The sequence below is a fragment of the Cricetulus griseus genome, chromosome 4 (assembly GCF_003668045.3).
Source record: "Cricetulus griseus strain 17A/GY chromosome 4, alternate assembly CriGri-PICRH-1.0, whole genome shotgun sequence".
Lineage (NCBI taxonomy): Eukaryota > Metazoa > Chordata > Mammalia > Rodentia > Cricetidae > Cricetulus > Cricetulus griseus.
In genome coordinates this window covers 45,098,819-45,110,712 of record NC_048597.1, presented here as the reverse complement: position 1 = coordinate 45,110,712, position 11,894 = coordinate 45,098,819, and positions in this window count along the sequence as shown.

Below are 11,894 nucleotides of genomic sequence, written 5' to 3'. Positions count from 1 at the left end.
TAGGAGACGGAGAAGGCAAAGGAGTGGGAAGTTCATTGTATCTGTGGCCAAAAGTCTTCACTGTCAAAATCTCTTATTTTCTAGCTGAACTTTCAAATGAGACTGAAATTCACTTCCCCTGTTAAAAAGCTTTGCACATGAAACCTTGTCTGGGAAACAAAGCTTTGCATACAAAAGGATCAAACATATTATTCAGGAGTCATGAGGTTTGTGTGTGTGGGGGGGGGGGCGGGGCTGGTTTCCTGTAATGAGTCTAGGTGGAGGGAGGAACTGATCTCCAGAGGCAGGAATGAAGTGGATCCTTATTTTCATAACAGATGGTTGTGATAAGTATATTTATGCCTCATCATAAAATAGGAAACAGGGCTTTTTATTATTAAAAGGTGAAGTCAAGGACAGATTGGCCTTAACTGACTTATTTGCACCATCTATCTAACTGAATATAGCTAGATAAGGATATAGATACAGATAGAAATACAGATATAGATACAGCTATAAATGATGTATATAATGATATAGATATAGAAACATACAGATATAGGTTATATAGATATTGATGATGTAGATACATATAGCTATATGTCACATAAATTGTATATATGTGTATATACATATACACAAAATATCTCCTACTACCCAGATGCCTGAACAGAAATTGTCTATAGGGAGGCGTTTATTATTATCCTACTGGGAAAGGCCAGAAATATTTTTTCCAAGATAGTGTTCTTGGGAGTTCTTAGGCTATCAGTTTGCCTGTCTTTGTGGGTATAGAGACATTTTTTCTAAATATCAACCTGTTCTTTGTAGCTATCTCATGATTTATACATGGGCTCTAGAAAAAGCACACACACACACACACAACAAAAAAAAAAAAAAAAAAAAAAAAAAAAAAACTAAATTGGGTGGAGACCCACTTAAACCATTACTATTTTCTTATCAACTCCTCTGAGAACTATTTTATAAAAAAGGAAAACATTCCATCCTTGGTGGTTTTTGTTATCATTTTTGTCATTTAAATTCTAAGCCAGTTACTTGTTGGTTGCATTCCATGTAAACAATTACATACCAGCTTCCCCAGAGATGTTGTCTTTGGAAATGTGTGTCCATCTACTACAAACTCCAAATAAATCATTTGAAAATTAACCTTTATTTTTTTCCTTTCTTGATGTATACTCATTTCTGGTCTTCTAATTATTACTGTCTTCTCTGCAGTGTTCTGTTTTAAAAGGTAGTATGAAGCAGCACGGGGTGGAGGCACAGCTTGGTTTGTCACTCACAGGAAATTGAGGAGTACCCTAGTCCTTAATAGATATCAACTCAGAAAAACCATTCTTCTTGGCTTCAATGCAAAGAAGAGTTTCCAAACAAATCCCTACAAAACACTAGGGTTTATATAACGTATTTTCATATATATGTTATGCATGAAGTTTAAGAAAAGACATTTCTCAGAGAATGGGTATAGGTTTCTTAAAATGTACAGGAAGTAAGACATACCTAAGTGTGAGTACTTTCTTCTCAAATGAGTGAGTGTCACACTCCATAGTTTTTACAACAGTCCTACATATAGGATTTGGGTTTGTTTTTGAAGCTATATATTTTATGAGTTACTATATGCATTAATGAGGGTACAGGGTGGTTACTTGGGAGCATATAATTGCACCCAGGGAGGCAGGAAGGTGCTTACCTAGGAGCACCCAGGAAGGTAGGAAGATTGATATATTGTTCGTAAATGGTTTAAGAAGATTAAAGGAAAGATCTACAACATCTGCAGTCATAGAGAAGACAAATATTTGTCCATATGGCAGGACATGTGCGACTCACAGTCTTAGGGCAATTTCTTTCTGTTGAGGCAGAATCTAAGAAAAAAACTTTAAAAGATGAAATACAAAAGTGGATTGTAAAAATAACACATCCACAGTGGAACTCACCACAGAAAAGGATGTTAAGGTAATGTCTCACAGAGATATTTGCACACCCATGGTCATTATAGCACCATTATCAAAACCAATCTATAGAATCAGTGTAAGTGCCCATTGGCAGATGAATGGATGAGGAGAGCATGTAATGTATGTAAAATAAAGTCTTATTCTTTCATAAAGAATGACATTAAAATAAATAAGTAAGAATGACTTTGCTACATTATGGATGCAACTGGCCATCAGCATATAAGAAAAATGAGTCGGCCTCAGAAAGACAAACATCAAGTTTTCTCTCATCTGTGGATTCTAGATTTTAAATAGATATGTAAACTATATGTATATTTGACTTGAAAGCAGGAAGGATAATAGTGAGGAGAATGGGGAAGAGAGTGAAAGGAGAGGTTATGGGAAGTGAATATGCTCAAACTCCATGGTTCAATCAAAAGATAATTATCTTTATGAAACCCACACACAATGAATACCTGTCAATATCTATAGTCCTTCTATAAGTCTAAATATACAGAGGCTATTTCATTTCATAATCTAATCCTATCTCTAATATAAGATATGTATTTACTTTTATTTCATATGCATAAAACTTTTATTTCATTAAAACCTTTTGTTAGTTTATCAGTTTTAAATCCTTTCAGTTTCTTTGACCATTTGCCTTTACATTGTTAACTTGTGGAGATAATGGATTTGCATTGTTAACTTGTGGAGGAGACAATTCCTTCCATGATACCTGTTGTTTGAAGCAATGTTGTAGAACATTAATTGAAGATGTGTTACATTAGTTTATGCTGTGGAACATTTGTTTAATGACGCAAAGATGTGCTGTATTCTTTTATGTTGCATTTGATTAACACTGTGAATCTATGTTACTTTGCCTGTCTAAAACATTTGATTGACCTAACAAACAGCTGAATGACTAATAGCTTGACAGGAGAAATAATAGGTGGGGCTGGCAGGCAGAGAGAATAAATAGAAGGAGAAATCTGGGAAGAAAAATAGAAGAGTGAGAAAAAGAGAAGGGGAGAGGACACCAGGAGTCAGCCACCCAGCGACCCAGCAAGCCACAGAGTAAGTAGTAAAGACAGTTACATAGAATAGAGAAAGATAAAAGCCCAGAGGTAAACAGTAGATGGGATAATTTTTAAGCTGTCCAGAAACAAGCCAAGGTAAGGCCGGGCATTTATAAGAAAAAATAAGCCTCCGTGTATTTTTTGGAAGCAGGGTGTCTGGCCCCACAAAGAGCAAAGAGAAAAAAAAAAAAAAAAAAAAACAACATCCACAGAGCTGTCAGGCTGTATAAGGCTGGCAGTGCTCTCAGCACAGCCAAGAGGACTACAGGATGGTCACTCCTCTGCCTTTACTCTTGCAGTTCCTACTTTTTCTCTCTTCATTCCTTCTCATAGGCACCTAAACATCCTCCCAAAGCCTTTGTGAGAGTCAGAATATAAAGTGGTCTCCCACGTGCCCAAATATGGCCTAGATTTTTGAAAGTATTACAAAATTTCTCTCAAAATATATTCTTAGAGTACTGTGATGGTTGGTTTGAATCTCAACTAGCCACAAATTAGAATATACATATTCATCATCCAGGTACTGTTCCTTTAGAGAAAAGTAACTAATACAAACAAGCTACAAAAATGTAAAACTTGATTGCACAGTAATGCCACTAAATAATTTCAGTAAAATTATATGTATAAATATATATATACATATATATTTAAAAATACACAATATACCACTATTACTAAAAAACAATATACCACTAATATTTACCCCAGAGTGGATGAGAAGCTGTTTTTCCTGTATGTCTTGATTGTAGTCTTTTACATGCCCAGAAATGAGGCCCCAACCCCAGATTCTAAACCATCAACTGGAGTTCTTTCATTTCATAGTATCCATAACCCCACCCTATTCAGGAGACTTCCTGAAAGAAAACACTGTCCATTGGTTGTTCATAACCAGAAACTCACTGTGCCACATCTTACGTGGCACATAAGATACAATTAGGTAAATACGTATGTAAATATGTATTACGTGAACATAAATGACACAATTTCTGGGGCTTCTTTCCAAAGTTTCTTATTATTATGTTTTCGATAAACACAACTCTAATGTTTTAAATCCCTTTAATATACATGAACAGGTTTCTGTTTTCATTAGTCGATCAAATTGGGAGTTATAAAACTATTTCCTCCTGGGACAGCTGTCTCATAATCCTATGCTTTATCCTCTGTAAAGACTCTGGAACTGAGAACCAGTGATAAGATATATATATTTCCATATTATAGTGGGGTATTCAAATAGCACCTGTCTCTCTGCCGTATGATTACCATTTCATTTGCCTCTTCTGAACAATAGAAAATAGCATACTTCTAATTGAGGAAGGAGGATCATGCATTCAAGACAAGCCTGTGGCACATAGTGAGAATTAACCAATATAAGATAAAGCATATATACATGTATGACCAAATTATATATATATATGTATATATATATATATATATCCTAATGTATTATTATTCCTCATCTGACTAGTTTATGGACTAAAGGCGTTCAACTTGGTTATCAAGAAAATACATTCACCAGATGTCGAAAATGAAAGGCAAACAATGCCAAGTTTGATTAAGAATGAGCAGAAACAATACACCTCACTCATATGCTGAAGGGGTTGTAAATTCAGTTGGGTACTTAAACATTCTCTGCAAGCATTAAGTCTACTCCTAACATAAACCTCCCAGAAGTGCATGCATCTCTTCTAAAAAGTATATGAACAAAGGTGTTCATAGGAACATTACTTGTCATGATCAAAACACAAATGCAAATCAAGAATATATTTCATGACACACTGCAGAGGATACACCCATGTTTATGGGTAAAAAAGGCAGGAGAATTTGGATTCAGATTGTTTTTTTTTTTTTTTTAAAGACATGAATTTGACATGATGAGGTAAGGATGGATCCAAGAGGAGTAGAACTAGGGGGGTAAACAGGATCAAAATACATTATATGAAATGCTCAAATAATTAATAAAAGATTTTATTAAAAAGAGCAGATTATACTAGTAAATTTTAGTATTACACAAGGAATTCATGAAATGAAGAGCTATATTTCCTCTAAAAATATGATTAAATCTATCAATAAATTAAAGAAACCAGAAACAAATAATAGATTGCTAAATGGACATCTATATTTTAAAGTCAACACAGATAAAATAAACCCATAGTGTGAGGAGCTAGGATACAGAGAATAAAAGGAAAGGAGTCTGGATACTGCTGTGGAACACTATCTATTTCCCCCAGAAGCTGCTTTATTTAAATGCAAAGGTTAAAAATCCCACTCACACACCTCGATCGCCTTACTCACATGTTATCATAAGCTTTTCACTCATTTCATCTTCATGATCAAATTACAGGCAACTTTTTATCCAATATGTTTCAAAATAAATGCAGTAAAATCTGAATTATACAAAAGCATCATGAATCATTCAAACACATGAAGCGAGTTTATTGTTTAGAGAAACACTGTGTTCCCCGGTCAGTTCTGTGCTCACCCATTGCCTGGGATACTCCGCAGGACTGTGGTCTTCTAGCAATATTTTACTTTCCTGAACCTCAGCATTTTCATCTCAGAAACAGGTTTAACACTACCTGACTCACAGTGTTGAATAAAATGAGAACACGGGGGTCGTTGGACAGTTAAAAGTCACCACAATCATTTTAATTTCCACAGGTAGTTTGGTCCCTGCCTTCAGGGAAGGTTTGAACAATACACATGAAAACCTAAGCTGGCAACACAGCAAAAGCAGTAACCTAGCTGTCCGTCATTGATTCCGTAACAGTGTCTGCTTTGTCCCTCGTCATCATTTGCTCCCAGGTTCTCTCCTCCTTTATAGTCAGAACTATTTCATGAGAGATGTTCCTCATCATGAATTTCGTTTACTTATTTATCATTCTTCCTTGGTGCTAGGGACTGAACCTAGGACCCATGCTAACCAGAAGCCTAATCATCAAACCAAAGCCTCTCTTTTGAGTATACCATGGTTTTTATTTCCTCATCTGAATTCTTTATTGTAAGTATTTATTCTAGTTTTTACATTATACTTGTGGCATGGGGTATGTGCTCTTGAGTGCGTATATCCACTGAGGATGGAAGAGGTCTGTGCATCCCCTGGAGCTGGATTTACCAGTGTTTGTGCACCTCCTGATGTAGGTGCTTGGAACAGAATTTGGGTCCTCCAACAGAGTAGGATGTGCTCTTAACTCTATAATATATATATATATATAATATATATATATATATATATGTATTATAGGTTTCTTAAAATGTGCAGAAAGTAGACATACCTAAGTATGGGTTCTGTCTTCTCAAATGTGTGTCACGCTTCATAGTTTTTACAATATTCCTGTATATAGGATTTGGGTGGGTTTTGAAATTATTTTCTGGGCTACTTACAAAGATTTATGAGGATACTGGATGGTTACCTTTAATTGATCCCAAGGGGGTCAGGAAGGTTGATATCATTACTGTAAACAGTTTAAGAGATTAAAGGAAAGGTCTACAACATCTGTAGTCATAGAGAAGACAAATATCTGCTCATGTGGCTGGGTCATGTGTGATGCACAGTCTTCGGGCAATTTCTTTCTAATGAGGCAGAATCTAAGGGAGAAGTTCCCTGACCCACTATTCCCACGACACATTCTATTACCATCAGGGCAACATCCATCCTCCCTGCTACTGTGGGAAGTTTGTGTTCAGATGCATCCTGGTAGGTAAGATTTTTAAAAGTTAGTCTTGCCTGAGGTTCCCGGAAAGTGTCCACCCAGAAGGGGTGAGGCCATACTCAAAGCCATGTATGTTCAGGACTTAAGCCCAGTTCATTTCTACTGTAATATAAAATGCCTATATATGAGAGGAATCATAACTCCTTGCTAGCAACCTTCATTAAAAATGGTGTAAATTGTGCTGAAACTCTTCATTCTTTGCCAGGAGAGGCTTCTACCAGACTCCAAAATGAGGAAGTCCTTTCCCTTCCCATGTCCCCACCCTCCTCCCTTTATTTCTATTTTATCTAAAGAGAAGTAAATATCATCACCCCCAATAAAGCATTGATGGGGAACTAGAATGCAGACATTCAGAGAAGAGATGATGCTCTTCTCTGAACATTGCAATTGGCCTTTGGTTCCCTGCAGTGGGATCAGCAGTCAGCCTGCATTTCATAAACATGTATCTTCACACTGCTCTCCTCCATACTAAATAACAGACAAAGTAACCACATAAATAACAACAACAGCAACCAATCCATGTCTTCCAATCCCCAAATCAAGAAACCAAGCAAACAACAACAGAAACAACAAAAATAGAAGACAAAAAGAATGCATAACGGAGGGAGCCTCTGGACCTCGTAGGAGTTAGGGATATGGTGAGTTTGATCAAAGTATATTGTTTAAACTTCAAAAGAACTAATAAAATGTTTTCAAAGATGAAGTAAAAATACCCGTAAACTTACGGAAAAATACTCAACACCCTTAGCCATCCGAGGAGAGAAAACTGACACTACATTGAGATAACATCTCATCTGAGAATGACAACAAATAACACAAATGCTGGTAATTATGCAGGGAAATGATATCCTTACACACTGTTTGTAGCCTGGAAACGTGCACATCCACACTGGAACTCACCACAAAAAGATAATGTGCATTCTGTTATGTTTCTGTGATTACTAAGAAATGGGGCCAACATTCGCAGGGCCAACTACTGCAGACTTGCTGTAGTAAAGCTCTAATAACGACTTCCAGGAACAGGAGTACCACTCAATTAACAGAGACTTTTGAAGAAGAATACAAAAGAAAGTTTCCTCAAATCCTGTCTGTCTTCCAGGGTGTGCTGATATCCAACACCACATTCGACCCTCCATTTCACGCCAAAGGTAATGATAGTTTCTATATGTAACCTCAAGTCCCTAAGTGCAGGCACTCTGTCTGCCCTTGTCCATTGAGACACAGCCTCCTACACGGTCTTACCACCAGGTGGCGCCTGAAGCACAAATTTGAGTATGGATGGAGCACCACCCAGTTTGCGCTGATATGGTGTGGCAGTTGAACCTGTGCCTCCCTGAGGATGTTTTGTGCACCAGTTATAAGAGAATCTGACGGAGTGCATGGGACGTGGAAGGGGAAAAGCTTAGAAAAGTCCCTGCAGGGCTCAGCCTGTCTTTGCCAAAAACAACTCCCCAGCTAAGGAAAGCCCTCACTTTGCAGCCATAGTTGTGGCGAGCAGATCACCCATCTTCCAACATCTGTCATCTTTTTTTCTGCCTGCTCACTTCTGGGAATGTGGAGACAGTTTCAGAGCTTTGGTCCATTATCATCATGTAGGGGAGCACGCGGGCAGGGAACATGGCAGAGCATTCGGTGAGGGAACGTGGCAAGCGGTGTGGGCCTGAAGAAGTAGCTAAGAGCTACCCTCTGATGCATGGGTCAATAGTTGCCTCTAGGCCTATAACCACACTTACAGCAAAGCAGACTCTTAGAGGGGAGAGAAACAGTATTGTTCTTGAGGAGGAGTGATTTACTACTAAAGAGATTAGTGAGTTTGCTAATTCATTCAAACAGAAGTCTTGGGAATACGCAGGGGGGAGGGAGTGGATTTTAAGGGTGAGGGATAATGGCGGAAAGAACATAAAACTGGATCAGCCTGATTTTATTGATGTGATTCCTCTGAGTGGATATTCTAGGTTTAACATGGAATATTGCACAGATTAGAAAAACGGTGGCAAAAGTTTGTTTGGATGGAGGGCTGAAGCATTTGTCAAAAGATGGCCTACTGAAAAGGAGTTGGAAATGCCTGATACCCCCTGACTTAGTGTTGATGAAGCGATTGGAGGCTCAGGGAAATCGCAATGCTAGAGTGGGTATGCTATGTAAAACCTAATCCTCCACAACGGGAAGGCTCAGAAGACCTGCCCTTCACCAATTCTATAAGATACAAAATGGTGAGAGGGGCACCAGCACATTTGAAGTGCCTTGTTGACATTCTTCTTCTTGTGCCAGACCTTAGGGTTGGAGAAGCTGCTATTCAGTCAAATGAATTAAAGGCAGAGGGTTTAATTGTGTTCCATTGTACCACGGGCCAAGCGGCAGCACTGAATTGCCAAAAGCAAGGTGATTGTAATTATTGCAATAGGTATCACAAGCCAAATGAATTTTATGGTGGCGTGACTCCTATGGACCTTTGGTACTGGCTAATCAATCATGGTGCTTCCAGACATATAATGTATATATGAATGATAACAAGTCTACTAAATTTTGTGTGATCTGCCTATGTGCAAAAATTCTCAAATAAATGATAGGAAGGCTGCATTGGATCATGGCAAAAGGGAAACTCATCTCATCAATCAATTTCCGGACTTAAGGCAGTTTGCTTACCCCGGACCCCTTGAATGAAAAGACAGCCAGATTCCCTTGAGGAAGGATCTTGATAAAATACCTAAAAATATTCATGGATAACCCAAGAAACATCGTGGCCCTCCAGTTAAATAGGGGCTTATGCAGGTCAGGTGATTAATGAAGGTTTGGCTGAAATCCCACTCACAGAAGCTACAGTAGATCTCCAAACTCATCCTGTGGTTATTTTTCCAGTCCTGGAATGTATAATTGGGATAGATATACTTAGACTTTGGCAGAACTCACATTGGTTCCCTGCCCTGTGAAGTAGGGGATATTATGGTTGGAAAGGCTGAATGGAAGTTCTTAGAGTAGCCTCTGCCAAGGAAAATAGTGAATCAAAACCAGTATCACATCCCTAGAGGAAGCACAGAAATTGTTGCCCCAATTAAGAACTTGAAAGATTCAGGGGTGGTAGTTCCCACCACTCTCCCTTTAATGCCTCTATCCCGAAAGTGCAGAAAATAGATTGTGGAGAATGGCAGCTGACTATCAAAATCTAAGTCTGGAAGTGACTCTGATGACAGCTGCTGTACAAGATACGGTGTCCTTACTTGAGCAGATTAACACACACCTCAGTACATGGTGTGATGAATAGTTCCATGTCAACTTGACATAAGCTAAAATCAGAAGGGAGCCTCAGTTAAGAAAATGCCTCCATAAGATCAGGATGAAGCAAGCCTGTAGGGCATTTTCTTCATTATTGATTGATGGGGGAGGGCACAGCCCATTGTAGATTATACCACCCCTGGGCTTGCAGCCTTAAATTCTAAAGAGGCTGAACAAGTCATGATGAGCAAGCTAGCTCACAGCATCTCTCCATGGCATCCGCTTAACTCTGACCTCCAATTTCCTGCCCTTTGAATTCCTATGATGATAAAACAGCCACATGAATGTATAAGCCAAAAAACCCTTCCCTCCCCAACTTGTTCTTGGCCTTCATGTTTTATCAGAGCAACAGAAACCCTAACTAAGATATTTGGCCTGTAGATATGGATCTAGCAAATGCCTTTTGTGGGGACCTATTCAGAAAGACCACCAGAAGCAATTTGCTTCCAGTTGGCAAGGCCAGCAGTATACCTTTCAGTTTTACCTCAAAGACCTATTCTCCAGCCCGTGTCAAAACAAGTCAGAAGGGCTGCCTCCTATATTCTTCCACAAAATATCACATACTGCACTATATTTATGACTTTATGTTAATTTGACTGAGCAGGAGGTAGCAATCACTTTGAACTTATTAGTAACATATATGTGCATGAAAGGCTGAGAAATAAATCCACCCAAACTTCAAGAACCTTCTCAGTAAAATTCTCAGGACTCCAGTGGTATGGTACATGCATATATATTCTCTGTGTGTATGTCTATGTACTGTGTAAATTCTTGGTCTCTGTAGAGGGCAGAAAAGGGCATTTAGTCTCTTAGGAGTTAAATATGGTTGTTAGCCTCCTTTTGGGTGCTGGCAATCAAACCTGGGTCCTCTGGAAGAATAGAAAGTAATCTTAACTGCCGGGCCATCACTCCAGCCCCAATAAATTACTATTTTCAAACTATTGGAGTAAACTAAATTAGAGTGAACTATTGAAGTAAACTGTTATGAAGGCTTCCACCTTAGTGTTTTAAAGACTTCTTAATTTAAAAGTGTCTTTTATAAGGTTTATAGGCCACAAGTACACAGTTTGAATTGTTTATTTGGCCAGAACCAAGATTTTATTTCTGTGTTTTATAACATTTTTCTTTTTTTATACCCTTTATGGTTTACACTACTTTTTAATTTAAATATATTTTGATCCTTTCCTGCCCCTCTCTCAAGTCCTCCCAGATTCGCTCCCTACCCCTACCCACTCAACTTAAATTCTTTCTCAAAAACCAAACATAACCCAATACAATAACAAAACCAAGAAAACCTAAAAAACAAAACAAGCACCCAAAAATGAAAAAAAGAGATAATCAACAAACTATAGCCAAATCAAAGCATAAAATCCCCAAAAAACAAAACATCATCAACAACAACAAAAACCTGTGAAGTCCATACAGGTCAGTGAGCTACTCCGGAACTTGAAAACTGTGCTAGGGCAGTTGATATCCCACTATTGGAAAAACCTCTCCCAGCAGGTATAAATGACAGTTCAGTTATTAACCTCTACTTTACTAGTTATGTTTTCATCCATCTATCTATCCATCCATTCACTTTGTTCAAAATATAATAAAATGAAACAGATACTAACACATCAAAGTTGAACAAGACAAGCCAACAGAAAGAAAAGAGGCCAAGAGAAGGCAAACAAAAAATCGGAGACCAACAAATTCTCACACTCAGAAATCCCATGAAACCACTAAACTGGAAACCATAATATACATGCAGAGGACCTGGTGCAGACCTGTGCAGGCAGTGTGCATACTCCTTCAGTCTCTGTGAGTTCATAGGAGCTTTGCTCATGTTAATATAGAAGACTTTGTTTTCTTGGCATCCTCCATCGCTTCTGGCTCTTCCACTCTTTCTGCCTTGTCTTCTGCAGGGT